Source organism: Orbicella franksi, chromosome 4 (assembly GCF_964199315.1).
Source record: "Orbicella franksi chromosome 4, jaOrbFran1.1, whole genome shotgun sequence".
NCBI lineage: Eukaryota > Metazoa > Cnidaria > Anthozoa > Scleractinia > Merulinidae > Orbicella > Orbicella franksi.
The window spans coordinates 11,684,756-11,701,741 of NC_138148.1; the positions used below are offsets into that span (position 1 = coordinate 11,684,756).

Consider the following 16,986-nt stretch of genomic DNA (forward strand, 5'->3'; position numbering starts at 1 on the left):
TGCAAAACAGTGGCTCTAAGTAGTTTCCCGCTATCTTGGAGCAAAACAGCATCGTTTTGAACTTTCTTTCCACAAACCTTTAAAGTAAAATCTGGAACAGTGATTCTCTTACACTAACTCCCACTCAGCCCATATTTTCTGTCTTTGAGGCCTAATTAAATTTCATATCATATTCCTCAAAATGTCCATTTACCAGTCCAACACTTCTTAAACGGTTCATACCCTAGTATGGAAATCAAACATCATTTTCTATTGACGATATTAAATTTCATTGGCTTATCAACTTCACGAGTTCGCTCACAGAGCCTTTGATACCAACGGGTTTCGTTGTACATTTTGTAGTAGACCGTCTAGAAAACGTCAGGGATCGGTAGCTGTGTTCTTGTTGTTTCTTCTGTTCGTATTCGATTAAAAAGAGAAGTTTAAAGAGCGAGGTGCGGTTGTTAGAGCTTTCAAGCAAAGTAATCATGATACCACATGTAGTACGTCTATCCATGACACGGTAAAATTTGTGTATGGACACACGGAAGATTTTACGGAAATCAGCCGTGGAAATTGCATCACTGCATCAGCCAGTGGTAAGGACTATTTACTTCCTGGTTATTTACATATGTTTTCAAGGAGCAGCGGAATAAAGACCTGTTGAACTCAGGATATTTTTGTAGTATTGGAGTTTGCTCATCTCTCGCTTTCCTTGCATGAAAAGAAAAAGCAAGTACAGCAAGGCTTTATATTTAAAAATATAAAGGCGTGCTGATAGTTAATGGATGAAAAGAGCCCGGGGAATACCCCCTTATATGGGCTCTATAGGTATCTGCAGCCCCAAGTTAAAGGGTATGGTTTTTCAGCTGTTTTGGTCATAAATCTAAAATTATCCTTTTAATTTACACCTTTTCACGTTCTGTTGTTACTATTTGTCTTAATTAGCATTTTTGCCTACTTATTATTCAACTTACTTTGTAATCATTCATTCAACTGAAGATGACAGAAGTTTTGTCGAAACATGTCTTTCAAACTTAAAAAATTGGTCGTTTTCCTTAAAATCTTTACATGTCTGCTGCTATCTAGACCTTTTGGAAATAGGGTATTGATTTTAGCTGATTTTGGCCATTTTGGTCATAAATAGGGTATGGTTTTTGCACTCTAGCCTTGATATGGGTATTTTTTTAAAAAGAAGCCACTTTTTCGTCAGTATCGAAAAGAAAATCAACAAAAGCCCGTTACAAATTATGTTTACGGTAATTTAACATTGGACTGAACTAATGAAACTTATTATAACGCAGGTCTGAAACAGGGTTTTGAAATAAGGTTTGGGTCATAAATAGGGTTTCGAATTTTTGGTCAGGTCACAAATAGGGTAGGGAATATCGCAGATTTTTGTCATAAATAGGGTAAGGGTTTTGGGAAGCGGACCGCGCACCCCTACCCGATTTTTCTGGGAGTACTACCCCCTGGGGAAAAGAGCAACCGTTTCTGGATAAGTTCGTTGTGCAGTCCACTCCGGCACAAGTCTGTCCCTTAGCGCGTCATTTAAGCTCGCTTCAGACTCACAACACAGTGTCAACTACTTTAATTTAGCAAGGTAAGTACATTAGGCTGCGCATCAATGCCATTTGTTCCTCTTCTTTAATTTCGTCGGCGATGAAGTATTGCTCTACTCGTTCGACGTAGGAGTTCAAGTCGTCGTTAATTTCGTCGAAGGCCTCTTTTTTTCCAATCGGCTTAGTGGTGTAGATTCGAGCTTTCTCTCGGAACCAGAGTTGCCATTAGCAAAAGCGACAAAAATTGCATTTGCCATGGAAGCTGCGGCGAAAGATACCTTAGAGTTACAGGACACTAAAGAATCAGAAGTTAACAAAGTACCCAACGGAAGCAGCAGCGTACCAAATGTGAAACCGAAGTCCCGCGATCATTGGACACATGAATCATCCGAGTGTTACTTAAGGAACGAAACATGCCGGAGATGTGGGAAACTGGGCCACATCCAACGAGTTTGCGGCTCAGGAAAGAGTCAGAACTTCAACTGACGAAGAAAGGATGAAAAGCCCAATCTGCCTTTCTTTGAGGTGGATGATGACCGCGATGATGGTAGCTTAGTTGCACTACTAGAAGTCAATAATGTTAACCAAGTGGCAGCTGGGGATGTCATCTGGATGAAAACAAAGATTAATGGTCACATCTTGAAAATGGAACTCGACTCAGGCTCAGCAACATCCACACTCCCATTGAAAAAGTACATGGAAACATTCCCAAACACTAGTAGACACAACGGCTATTTTGAAAACCTACTTTGGAGAGAAGATAAAACCAGAAGGAAAACTGCTTCTTTGTGTGGAACAAAACAATCAAGTTAAGGACTTAAGATTGTATGTAGTGAAGAGACAGGGGCCTGCGTTGTTTGGAAGAGATTGGTTAACGAAATAAAACTCGACTGGAAGCGGATTTGTTCCATTTCAAAAGAGGCACCCCTGAAAAAATTTGAGAAACTGCTAGATGAGAACAGCGAAGTGTTTCAGGATGATATTGGCACACTGAAGTCAACAAAAGCAAAACTCACGCTGAAAGAAGGCAGTAAACCAATGTTTTGCAAGGCAAGGTCGTTTCCATATGCCATGAAACCAAAAGTTGAGGTCGAGCTGAAACGCCTAGAAGAAGAAGGAATATTTCGCAAGGTCAGATTCAGCAACTGGTCGACACCTATTGTACATGTCGTCAAACCAAATGATGCAGTACGCATCTGTGGCGACTATAAGATCACAGTAAATCCCCAACTGCAGACAGAGGAGTACCTCCTTCCTCGTATCGGTGACGTATTTGCTGAGTTGGCGGGGGGAGGGAAGGTCACCAAGATTGACCTCAAACAGCCACATGCATACCATCAGATGGAGGTGGAGGAAGAGTCACAGGAGTAGTTGACGATCAACACCCACCAAGGATTGCACCGATACAATCGCCTGGTATTTGGGATATCCTCAGCCTCAGCCACGTGGCAGAGATCAATGGATCAAATCCTAGAAGAAATAGAAGGAAGAAGGCTCATCTTAGATGACATGATCATCGCAGGAAAAGATGATGAAGGGCATCTTGATCACCTGGTGAAAGTACTGAAGAGGCTAAAGGAACATGGCCTACTAACAAATCGGCGGCAAATGCGAGTTTTTCCAGACGAAGATCACCTACTGCGGGCACCTAGTTGACCAACACGGACTACACAAGATTCAAGAGAAAGTTAATGCAGTCGTTAACGCCCCCAGGCCAGAGAACATTCAACATGTCCGTTCATGGCCAAATCTCGCCACCACCCTCAATCCCCTTAACAGGCTCTTAGAACAAGGCACGCCGTGGACCTGGACCGCAGAGTGTGAGGAGGTTTTTGTCTCAGGAAAGAAACTTATCGCATCAGATATGGTTCTTACCCATCATGATCCAGAACGACCATTGAAGCTAGCATGTGACGATTTATTAGTTGGATTTGGGGCAGTGTTATCTCATGTAATGGAAGACGGCTCAGAACGACCCATAGCCTTTGCGTCATGTACTTTAACGAAAGCACAAAGGAACTCCTCCCAGATCGATAAGAAAGCGTTTGAGCTTTCCCGCACTACATTTTCCTACCATTATGAAAAAGAGGACAAAGCAAGAAAACTGCAACATTTGTTTAAAACTCTAGAACAAGCGATGAAGCAAAGTCAACGGTGAAATCGCTCTTTCGGACGCCATCTTTGTTTTTAAGATTTCGACAGCGCGCGCTTAGTAAGAGCCTGAGTACCAGGGTAACAAATCAGGCAATCAGACAAAAGTCTCCTTTGTTCTGGTGCGGTGAATATAGCGTCATATAAGGAATCGTTCAACCAATTAGATTGCTGGAAACTCTTTGTTCAGCTCTGAAATTATACTAATAAACAATTAGATTATGAGCTCGAGATTTCTATCGCGTGATAGTTGAGAGGCTGCAGCACGAGTCAACTATCACGCATAAAAATCGAAAGCGAATAATCTAATTGTTTTAGTAGAAATCTACTAGCCGTTCAAAACTCTATCTAACTGCTGTGCACAGACACTTCGAAAACGCCAAGAAGCGGCCGTTATTTTGTTAACCAGGGCGCACTGCTACGCTACTTACTATCTATCACAGAATAGATAGTGAGTAGCGTAGCCAATCAGAGAACTGCATTCGTGATAGAACGTTAGTAGATTTATACTAAAACTCGATGGAAACACGGTACATGTTTTCTATTTCTTAATTATAAAACAATCATTGAACTTGAGCACATGTAAAATTTAGCCTGGAGTAATTTGAAGCTTTCCCAAAAGAAACCCGGGAACGGTATAAATGTAAGTCAACATTATAAGCGCGACATTCATCAGCATACATGCATTCGACACTGTCTTAAAACTTTTCCAACGTAATAAAATAAAGTTTGCAACTCGATTCTTTTCAATCCTATTAATTTTACACAAGCACTTGCAAATCACAGCAAACTTACCTTAGTGAAGACGGGTTACCGTTTTCGATTTTACTGGCGAACAACTGTTTTCCTCGTGGCTTTGCAGGCTGGAAAAATGTTCCGCAAGAAGTGCAAAAAACGCAAATGTAAAGTTTAGAGAAGGGGTAGTGTGTAGAAAGTGCTGCTGTAAATTAATTAACAAGAGTGCAAGGGTGTTACAGTAAAAAAGGAGTTTGTTGTGTCTTTTTAATTAATTCAATACATGTATCGATCTGTAAAAACTTACTTTGATTTGCTTCCTTGGAAATCAATGTGATATTCTTGTAAAAATTGCGTTCTCCACTCTGAATCTTACTCTGTTTTTATGCGCATTTGCAAGATAGGGAAGTTACATAAAAAATGGCATTGACATATACGCATAAAGTGAGCTTTTGAACTAACCAATTTCAAGCATCCCTCATCCCTTTCATCATCTCAATGACCCAATGACAAAAGTAGGAATGGCCTTGTAAAGAAATCTTTTACCTGCCTCATGACAATTGACTGACAAAGAAATGTTTATTTCACTCATTCAATTTTTCTGCACCACTTCTGGTTTCCCACATAACTTTGAAGAAGTCATTGCTTAAGGAGAAACTGTTGAGGATCTTTATTACCTTAGTTTCTTTGTACAAATGAGTTTCCATATGTCATGCTTAATTTAATTTTGTTGCCACTGCACGTACTCTAAAACAGCTGCATCTGCAAGAAAACAATGGCAAAAGACGTTTTTCTCACTGTCACAGCCTCTAAACTAGATACAAAGTTATGAATACCGTAAACTTTCTTCAAGTCGTAAGTTTATGTAAGATACTCGAAAATGGTTCGTGACAAACTGATGTCACGCTATGGTCGAAAGAAGCAAATTTTGGTCGTGGAAGATTTCTCTTCGAGGTGAATTTTGGGCAACCGGGACACCGGAAACATCCTCATTTCTTTACGTTAAACTGTAGCAGAGTAAGTGTAGTTTCACTAGTTAAAGCCGATTCCCATATCACAAATTAGTTTTTCGGATATTCACAAAAACGCCAGCTCAATCAAGACGGACCAACCGATAAAACAGCGTTGCCAGGGAGTATCGTGAAATCAAATGCGGGGATATTTTGTTTGATAAGGTTTATAACAACAAGGGTTGCCTGGAGTAAACTTTCACTCAACTTAAATCAAATGAATGCTTTTCTTCAACAGTATAAAACCAAGCCGCTCATTTTAAGAGCTGTAAAACGCGAATCGTTATAAACTGAATTTCTAGAATCTAATTCCGACCTCAAATCATTTACCCGACTAATAGTAAACAGAGGAACACCGGAAACAGGGTACCAAATTTTGCCAGGGCATAGTGCACACATTAAACAGTCACCCATTAATGGGAATTCACATGTCACGAAGGAGTACAAAAGTCTCAGAGGTTTGAAGACAAATTTTAATTTTGAATTAAACAAAAATTTCATTTATCGATCACAACATTCACTTCACTTGAAAATGAAATGGTTTAACTCAAAAACACAAAGGTACCCAGAATATGAAAAAATAACTTCATAGCAATGCTGGACTCGAATTTAGTGAAGGACTGACGAAAAAAGAAATGGTCAGATTTTCTTGTTTAACCACACTTTAAAATCGAAAATGAGAACAACATGGTTTCCTCATCTCCGCAAGATGAGACGAATAAAAATCTAAAATATAAACTCAAGGAACCAGTAATACGTTTTACTTACCACAATAGCCATGTTCCTTTTGGTTGGCGTCGAATAAGACCTGTGGTACTCTTCAAAGCACTGCAAAAGTGAATCAACGCTTGCTTTGCTTCATCTTTGTTCCAAGGAAATCGCCATCTTTGTCGGTGACATATGTGAACGAAAAGCGGTTTATCGACCCTAAAATTGCCATAAGCGAAATGAAACGGGCAGTTTTCTCTTCACTTTAAATTGCTTTTCACGATAACATGCCTTACATGATTCACTGAGGACCAATTAAAGAATGATTCTCCTTCGAAAGTTCGGTTGTCAAATTTAGCAGCACCGAAAACCGCGTGTTCAAGCAAAAGTGCAAAAACGGTTAAACTTTTTTTTTACTTTTTCGCTCATGCGCAGACAAAAGTCTCCTTTGTTCACTAGGCGATGAATATAACATTTTCTAGGCCTAGTTACTTAGCTCGCCACCTTTGCCATCTCTCAAGTAAACATGGCGGACAGTTGCTGAATGAATTTTTCATTTATTCGGAAGACATCACTCCAAGTCCAGGATATTTGAAAGGATGGAGAATTTCCAAAATGACTGCTGTCGCCCTTAGACCAAAAAGCCTTTCAAGAACTCGTATTCAAGGAATTTAAGAATCGTAAACGCAGTGGTTGCGTTGATCGCCAGTAGGTCAGATTTATTTTTGTTCAAACTAAAGCTACTCATTTTTAGACGATGATGACAACTGTAAAAGAACTCAACAACGATGAAACAAAGGTACCGGATAAATTTATTTTTCGTAGCGTTTCGCCTGTTTTACTGCCGAACTCAATGAGTAAATTGATTCGCAATCGATGTGCATGTAAGCTTATTATTAAAACTACGGCTGCATACGTGTATGCAAACGAACAATTTCCTTTGTGTTTTTACGTTTTAGTCCGTTATTCTGTAGTCCTCTCGTAGTCCTCGACTTCGTCTCGGTGAATATTCATCAATGTTCACCTCCCTTTCACGGATTTGAACCAATCAGCGCGCGTATTTGCTTTGGTTTATTTCCTAACATTTTATAATAAAGTTTACATATAAAGCGTGCTCTACTTGGCCGAAAGAGCTTGCTTTATCAGAGAAAAGATGCACACTGAGCTGAATTTTTTCCTTTTTTGCTTCGCAAGTTTTACAAATTTGACCCCAATTAATCTTTCCCTGTGACTCAAACAGACGTAGTGGAAACGAGCTCTTTGTCTGCGGTAGTCATATCTGCCTGGAGGCTAGTTTTAACAACACAACAAAGAAGTGCTTTGTTGGATTCCGAAAAGAGACGTAGCGAAATAAACAAATTCTAAACCTAACGAATGCTTTGATAAAAGACATTATAATTAGTTGCCAAGGCTGAAATTATACTTAACAAGTAAAACAACAGAAAACATGCACCACTTGAGCTATCTCTGTTTATGATGGGAAGAAGTTTATTTTTGTAATAATGCTCAAACAACACTTACATGGAGTGTAATTACGCTCGTTCACTGACGATCGATTTCTGGTCATCTCAGCGAAGTGAAGCTCAACAATTACGACACTCGCCCGACGAGTAACCAGTTAAAAGCTTGCTCTGATAGTCTCTCCTGTATTCGGAGTAGAACCAGCGGGAGCAGTCTAATCTTTCCAAATTTATCGCTAGTTGGGGAAATCGTGCTGCAAGCCGAAAGCTTAAATTACTGTACATCCTTTCAAATACAACTCAGCATTTCGCATTTTCATCCGCAAGCTTTGAGCTATTTGTTTCGTAATTTCCATTGGAAAAGTGCACGTCTTCGTAGGCTACAATGCTGCCGGATTCCTTTTAGATCCTTATTTTCAAAGCAAACTAAAAGGTGAATCTTGAAGGGATCGACCTTCCCTCGAAGGCCACTCGAAACCGAAAGTTTAGCTTGAGTGTTGTCAGCTTTTGTCTCGTTAGCCAATCAAATTATTTGAACAATTCTAACAAGGATTGTGATTGGCTTATTTTAGCGTGCTTTGTCAGAGAACAGATGCTCGCTTCCGCCAATTTTCCTCGTTTGGAAAATAAAGTTTGGTTGAAAATATTAGCTGCATGTGTGGGAACATTAATGCATTCTTTATAGTGAAACAAATAAAGAAGCTGTGACTGTGCTCTGTTCTGTTGTAAAGCATCTAGGAAGTGGTAGAGCACTCAGTCACGAAGTAGGGGGGACAATAAGAAATACTCGACTACCTCTCGTGTTTCCCCTTGCATTTCTTTCGTGCTCTGCCGCTTCCTGCGTGCTTTACAACAGAACAGATCATGGTCGAGGCTTCTTTATTTGTTAAGCAAAATATAGCCGAATATATCTGGATATAGCAGCGTTACACAACTGGCTACAACTTCAAAGTTTCCCTCCTGGAAAACATGATGAAGAAACATGAGGTTAGTAGCCTTTTAGCGTCGGCGAAAAGTGTTGTAGGGGTGTCGGGTCGTTTCGATGCGAAGTCGTTTCGATACAAGTCGAAGTCGATTGGACATACATCCAAAGTCGATTCGATACAAACTGAAGTCAATTCGATACAAAACGTTAAGATAGCCGGAAGTCTGAAATTATTATAGAATTTCCACGTTTAGAATTGCCAAGCGACATGAAATGTTGTTTTGATGTAGATGATTTGCTCCACCGTGAGGCTCGTCTGACTGGATTTTTTTCAGTCAGTCAGTGGGAAACCAGTTTGCCAATCTCGAAACCGAAGTTCGAAATGCTTGTTAGACTAAATGCCATGTTGTTCACATTTCCTAGCAATAATATAACCAAAACAACCTTCCATGCCACAACACTTTTACGTCTGGTAACTTTTAAGCTTCTTCTCGTGATGTGTTCACAACGTCGGATTAGAAAGCTTTGGATCTTCTTGAGCGTCCACCTAGTATACCGCACTGAAGTTCACGCGAAGTTACTTGACGTAATTTCACATCCAACAAGGCATAATTGACTGTAAGCTGTTGGGATGGGTTGAACGGACTCAGCCAGATTACTTGGCGCAAAACTGAGAGATTTCGCCTAACGGAAAATTTACGAAGTGCTCGCTGCTCGCCATCTGCATTTTTTTAAGTGCTCGCTGCTCACAAGACAAATTTGATCACTGCTCGCGCTCGCAAAAGTAAACGCACTGCTTGCAAAGACCATTCCATACCCCTAAAATAGATAAAAGAATTAAAAAATAAATGGGTTACCTTTTTCTCCTGTTGTCACAACCAAGCGAAGTCTCCTCGCCACCAGACACCAACACTAACAGACACTGTTGTCTAGGGTGTAAAGTTTTCATCTCAATAGCTTAGTTGAGCGCTGTTACATATTCATGACACAGACGCCATGTTGGATCTACAATTCGGACCGCGTGGTTTAATGTGATTGGTTAACAAACAATAACTCAACAATTGCACAACTATGGATAATGGCCATCGGTACTCCCATACATAACATCCCCTCCTTTACATTACAATCAAAGAAAAAAATGAGAAAAATAAAATAAGATAAAATAAAGGAACAATCATCTCAACATTAATCAATCAGTGTCTGTCATTGTTCATGTTCCAAGAACTGTCCTTTGCTCCAGGATAACTTGTTACAGGTCTAGTCTGATTGGTTTTTTGATTAGTCTTCCACTTCGAGTTGTATACAAGGGCGGGTCTTTAGCTTCCGCTCTGTCTGATAAAGGTGGCACATCACCGGCTGGGATTTCCTCAGCAGTTGAGGGTTTTAAGTGGTATTCCTGTGGTGAAGGCTCCATTTGTGGGCTTGCTGGGAATGTGGGTGCCGCATGTGTTTTGTCTGGCTCAGGTTCTGTCTGCTGAACGATGTTTCCATGACGTTTCCGATATCCTATATGAGACGTTGTTGAGTCGTTTCTCAGAGCCACACGATTACGCCTGATTCTTTGGCCGCCCACCTCTACTACATACGATCTAGGCAAAACATGTTTCTGCACTACTGTCGCCGCTCTCCACTCCTTTGACCCTGGCTCCGGTTTTACTCTGACGTGATCACCCGATCTGAGTGGTGGTAGCTCTTTGGTGCCCTGGCGGTCATGGTAGTACTTTTGCTTATCCTTGCCATGTTTCATTCTAGCCTTTATCTTCTGGGTGCTGTGTTTCAGGCTCCAATAGACCACGTGCTATTGGTAGTGTTGCTCGTAGCCTGCGTCCCATAGAGAGCTGTGATGGGGACAGGTCAATTCCTGGAAGCGGGGACGCCCTGTACTCTAGGAATGCTTTTCTCTTGTCTCTGTTCTTTCTCCATAGAGACTTCACTGTTTTAACTGCGGCTTCCGCCTCTCCATTCGCCTTGGGGTGCTTTGGGCTTACTAGAACATGTTCAAAGCTGCAACTTTTAGCAAAGGTCTCAAATTCTTTGCTTGTTTACTGGCTGCCACAGTCAGTGCCTAGTTTTTCTGGGATGCCATGTCGACTGAAATGTTCTTTTAGGACTTCAATGGTCTCCTGGGATGTGAGATCCTTCAGTTTGGTAACCTCAATAAACTTAGAGTAATAATAATCTAGCAACAGGTAATTTTCACCTTCAAAGGCAAATATCTCTGAAGCGGCCATTTCTGCTTCAGCCATTTCAAGGCAGGTTTGGGACAGGGCTTGGTATCAGAGGCTCTTTCTGCTGTGCAGGAGCATAGTAATGGCACGTGGTACAGTCCTTGACTTTGTCTTCTATCTGTGCACTCATGCCGGGCCAGTAAAAGGCTTCCCTGGCTCTTTGCTTACACTTTACAATTCCCAGGTGTGTTCCATGTATTATCTCTAACATGACTGGCCTCATTGACGGGGATACTACGATTCTCATTCCTCGGTAGATTACTCCATTTAGTACCGCAAGCTCATCACGTGTGTCCCAGTATTGGCGGATGCTGTGTGGGACTTGTTGCTTTGTTTCTGGCCAACCGGCTTGAATCATAGCATACAGCTCATGGAGCTCATTTGCTGTGTTTTGTTGGAGTTCTGCATACTTTGGTTCAGAAATCGAGATTCTTTCCAACATGTTTACTTGTATCTCTTCTTCCGGCGGTGCCTCATTTAGACTTGCTCGGCTGAGGGTGTCTGCGAGGACTTGCTTCTTGCCTGGAAGATATTCCACTTTTAGATCATAGCCTCTCACTTTCAGCATCATTGCCTGCAATCTTAATGGTGCTGTTGCTATGGACTTGCGCAGTATCATTTCTAGGGGTTTATGGTCAGTCTGGACCAAAGTTGTTTTTCCCAGAATGTACTCCCTGAATTTCTGAGTACTGAACACGATTGCCAGCATTTCCTTCTCTATTGGCTCCCAATTGAGCTCTGATGCTCGAAGTTTACGGGATGCATAGGCTATCGGCCTGCCCTCTTGCAGTAGGACAGCACCCACTGCGCTCTTGCTCGCGTCACATTGTATGGTCACATCTTTTCTGACATCATAGTAGGCTAACGCTGGAGTTTTACAGCACATATCCTTAAGCTTCTGAAACGCAGCTGCTTGTGGCGTGTCCCAGTGGAAGAGTACATCCTTTCTGGTTAGTTCCCGCAGTGGTGTTTCGACTTCTGCTAGCATTGAGAGAAATTTGGCCAGATACTGAATAGATCCCAGAAACCGACGCACATCTTCTTTCGTTTCAGGAGGTGGCATATCCTTCATAGCTCTTACTTTTTCTGGATCTGGTTTGAGGCCTTCTGCTGAGATAATGTGGCCCACATATTGAACTTGCTGTTTTCGTACTCTGACCTTCTCAAAGTTCAGCTTAAGGTTGTAGGTTCTGGCGTGGTTGAGAACTGCCTCAAGGACTGCCTCAAGGACTGAACCATGGTGGGTGATGTCACGTCCAGCGATGAGTGTCATCCATGATGGCATATGCGTGATCAATATCCTCCAACATTTCATCCATGACCCTTTGGTAAAGCTCTGTAGCTGGTTTGATTCCAAATGGTAGATTTAACCATCTATATTTACCTATTGGGGTGTTCATCGTTGTCAGTAGACTGGACTCGTACTCTAGTTTTATCTGGAGATACCCACTTTTATAATCAGCATCAAGGACTGTAAACACTTTTTCCTCAGGTATCTCGGCTGCAATTTAGTCTTCAGTGGAGATTGGATAATGTTCCTGTTTCACTGCTTTATTAAGATCACCTGGGTCAAGGCAGATCCTGATCTTCTCACCTCGTCTTGAAACTACCATAGAGTTAACCCAGTCAGTGGGCTGTGAAACTTTGGCTAGGTGTCCTTCCTTTTCCATTTCCTTAAGCTTGGCAATGATCTTGGGAAGGAGTGCTGCGGGTTGTCTGCGAGGCCTATGCACCACAGGTGTTACTTTGGGGTCAATCTTGATAGAGTAAGTTCCAGGCATGGCTCCGAATGCACTTTGTAAATCTGGGTACTGGTCAAGTAGCTCCTTTAGGTTTGGATCTACATGTGCCTGTAACTTATGTACCCGCTGAACCAAGTTGAGTGCTTGACAAACTTTGCCTGACAGTATTGGCTTCTGCTTACTATCTATGACATAGAAGTTCACATTTAACTCCCTGTCCTTGAATCTTATGGGAAGAGTGACGTAACCTTTGGGTGTGATTCGGTGTTGGCTATATGACACCAGGGTCTTCTTGGTTTGTTTGATCTGGGCAATGAGTGCTACTTGCTTGAGCTGAGTAGTGTCAATTACACTTGCATAGGCACCAGTGTCAAGTTGACAATGCAGGGTACTGTTGCCCACTTCTACAACCTCCCACCATTGATCATTTTCACAAGTTTTCTGCTTGTCACTGATGCCATTCATTTCTAGGCTTGCTACATGAAGTAGTTGTACATCATTGTCAAGACCCTTCTCATCACTAGGTAAGTCTTCTCCAGGATAGACCATTTCATGCAGTAAGTTGACATTGCTTTTCTTGCTTCTGCACACTTGGGCAAAATGTCCAATTTTTCTGCACTTGTTGCATGATTCATTTCTGGCTGGGCATTTTTCTTGTGGCTTGTGGGCATTGTATCCACACCTATCACGTTTTTGAACTTAGTCATGTTCTTCTTGGACGAGACATTCTTCTTAGACGAGCCATTTTTCCATGCAAGTTTATTGACCTCCACTTTCGGGTCTTCACCAGACATCACTTGCATTCCATCCTTGGTCGCTTCGAACATCCGACCGATGCCAATTGCCATTTCCAGGGTAAGGTTTTTACTTTTCTCCGAGTAGCGTTGCCCTACTCGTTCGTCCAGAGATTTGCATGCGGTGGCGTTCCGGATCAACTTATTCGACTCTTTCATGTCCAGACCACGGGCCAGGAGCTCAAGATCGGTAACAAAGGATTCAAACGTTTCCCCTTGTAACTGGCGTCTTCGATCAAATTTAACTGCCGCCATAATCGGGTTCTTCTTTGCTCCGTGGTGTGCTTTGAACTTTCCGACGACTCCTTGGAGCATGTCTTTTTCATTTACATTTTGTGCACTTTCTCCAGATCCAACTTGCACAGTTTCCCATTGGCCTTTGTCGCCGACGAAGCTCATAAGGTTGCATATTTTCTCCTTCTCAGCGCATTTGCTGAGCGGTCCTCCGAACGTGAATTTGCAATGTTGATAAAACCTTTCCCATTCTTTGCTCAGGTCTGCAGCGGCCCAGTTCATTCTTGGCTAGTTGAAAGGTGAATTGGCGTATCCTTCGGTCATCTTGATGTGTTTGGTTCTGTTCAGCGGCGCTCGAAATCCCACTATTTTGACACCACGTTACTTACTCATGACACAGACGCCATGTTGGATCTACAATTCGGACCGCGTGGTTTAATGTGATTGGTGGACAAACAATAACTCAACAATTGCACAACTATGGATAATGACCAGCAATATTCCCATACATAACAACCGCAGGTGGTGGGTGTGCTACGACCGCGATGCACGCTGGTATTAGTTTCGTTTCAGATCATTTGCTCGTGGTCGGCATCGTGCGAGGAGGATCTCTTGGGGACACTGAAATAACCACTTTGCGTTCAAAGTATCGCTTCTTTTGCAGTCTTTCGATGGAAATCCTACTTTTAACATGTTTTTGGCGTTATAAATTTACAGTTTCCGTAGAAATTAGTGTTTGGAGTAAGAAACTTTGGGTCAGTTTTGATGTCTCAACGGATCGACACGGACTTGCACTTGCAGGTAAGCTGGAATCACGCGATGGAGAATCACAATAGTGTACACCAGGCGAATACCCTTCGGCTTCGTTAGCCACCGAGAACAAATGTCTTTTCCCTTGATTCGAAGTATGTTCTTTTCTTTTTTTTTTAATAAATCGTGGTGATGATTCATGACTTGCGAGTGATGAAAATAGGTAAAATTTTACCGTTCGATTTCAAGAAGCTTTGTTTATTTCTTTTAAATTATTGTTAAAATATTCTCCTTGCAATAGTCAGTTGTTTCCATGTTTCCGATTATGGGATGTTTCCAACATCGTTCAGAAGTAATTGAGGGATCATTTCTTTTAATAAAGGGCAAAGTGCTCTCTTGCAACTGTACAAGCTATGTTTTTCTTTGATATCATAATGCACTGCATAATGACAATATCTAGCTGCAGTAATTCTAACAAATTACTAATTAATTTAAGACGGTCAAATGTTCAAATATGCTGTTTGAAGCGAAGAATGATTAATGGCTGTTGTTTTTATGTTGAATCCGAAATTGCTATGCTCTTCAAACTTAGCCTGTTATTCTTGAGGTTTGATGCATACAGCTTTAGGGAAACTGTAGATAATTTTTTTTTTGCTGGTTTGATTCAAGGCATTGATCAGGTTTGGCTTTCATGATATTGACCACACCCCTTGCAGTGACTAAGAATATAAAACATTTTGGTATCCGTTCAAGTCTAGTACTCCATGTACTAGTATTGGATTCGCCGAATTCTGCACGTAACCTTTCGATACAAATGTTAGGCTTTTCTTCTGCCGCTTTTCCTTTCATAGCCTCCTGTAGTTTTAGCAATTGACAACGCAGATCTTGGCCAGTCTCCAACACACTGTTGTTCCAGAAGCGACAACCTTGTTTTGGCGGGAAGATCCGATGTCTGCTGAGTGAATCGCTCGAGGAATTCGGAAATGTCGTCTTGTACCACACTATCTCGACAAAAAGAAGGAAGCTGCAAGGAAGGCATTCGAAGGTCTTGTGTATTAACCGGATTAGGAGCTGTAGGAACCGCTAGGGCCAAGTCACCGTCGGTTTGAGTAACATGATTGACATTTGTAGTCAAATCTTTAACAACGCTGACAAGTCTAGCCACTACTCCTTGTAGTTCTGTTATTGTTGTTTCCATATTCGACGTAATTTGGATTCTCCATCACTTGTAGGAAGAGGCGAGAACGTTGCAACGCAAACTTTATATGTAACTAAACAGTGATCTCAGTAGAAAGTATTGACATGATGCAAGACTCGTTCGCTCCACGTTCTTCCATGTGTTCCATAATCACGTGACGTTTTTGTCCCATGATTCCACTACATGTCCCCAGCGGGGGGGGGGGGGGGGGGCGGGGAGGGAATCCCACATAAAAAGGACGAGGGTGCTCGTTGGAAATTTTGAAAACAACCCCTAAGAAGTACCAAGATCCTGCTTTTTGGGCGTGGTTTGAATTCTTTTTTCCCTAAGAGGTACCAATTCTAACACAAAACATTATCTCCTGTAATTTTTTTTTGGGGGGGGGCTCAATTTCTAAAACATACTGTAGAAGCTCCTGCTGTGGACTTTTTGACAATGAACACCCTAAGAGTTACCAAAACCGCATTTTTAACTCCAAAAAGGTACAACGAGCACCCCTGTCTTTTTTATACTGGAGTCCCCCCTCCCTCCCCCCCCCCCCAAAAAAAAGCAGGGAACTGTTTGGGGAGCCAAATAAAATGTTGGTGAGTAACCTGTGCAAGACTAGCATTGTGTCAAGTGATGTTATTCTCCAGTGTTGTGGGCCAATTTAGTCAGGCACAGACTTTTTAAAAATAATTTCAAATGTCTGATGGATGCTAAAACTGGCATTTATTTGCCTTGCTATGTCAGCCACGTTATCCCCGACTCTAGCGAGTGTAGTTTGGTATATAATTTTAAAAAAAGCTTTATTTATCAACTACCATGAAAAGCCCTTATTGATTCCCACTTATGAGAGCAAATGTCTTGCTGTGATGTATATGTTGTAGGTCAAAATTAAATACAAGTTAAAATGAAATTCCTTTGTCTCTTAACCCTAATTCTTCATGGATCATGAATAATTAGGGTCAGAAGACAAAGGTAATTGAGAATCAAACTAGGTTAAAATCATTTTAACCTGAACTTCATTTTGATCTACAACATATACACAGACCATGTTGGGTAACTGCTCTTCATTATTGCTACTCGCTGATAGCAGAACTGGTTTATGATCAAATTAATTTGTTGTTCTTTATTCAGAGATACAAGCTAAAACTGAAAGTAACATGCCAAAGTGTGTTGGGAGAATATCGTCAGCCAAAGAATTTAATCTTACCCACAGAAGCTTTATCAGCCAGGATGTGAACAGGATATGAAAGTTTTGAAGATGAACTGTCTAGATAATGCAGTAGTGACAAATAGTCTGAAATGAAGCAACAACAATTCTTTGAGGTTATTGAATAAGTATATTAAATAAAAGATGTAAACAGGCATTGTGTCATTTCATAATGACACAATGGCTAATTAAATATGTACACATCAGTGTCAAATGGCCATTTTTTGCAGGGGGTCTCCCTAGCTGAAAGGGAATAAAATATTTTGACCTACGTTTTTTGCCACAATCATTTTCTCACCAAACCAACATTTGTGC

General features: G+C 41.3%; 1 pseudogene; it reads right to left on the reverse strand.

Moving 5' to 3' along the window:
• Positions 1–9,617: 9,617 nt before the first annotated feature.
• On the reverse strand, positions 9,618–10,492 carry LOC145484648 (uncharacterized; annotated as a pseudogene).
• Positions 10,493–16,986: the final 6,494 nt, after the last annotated feature.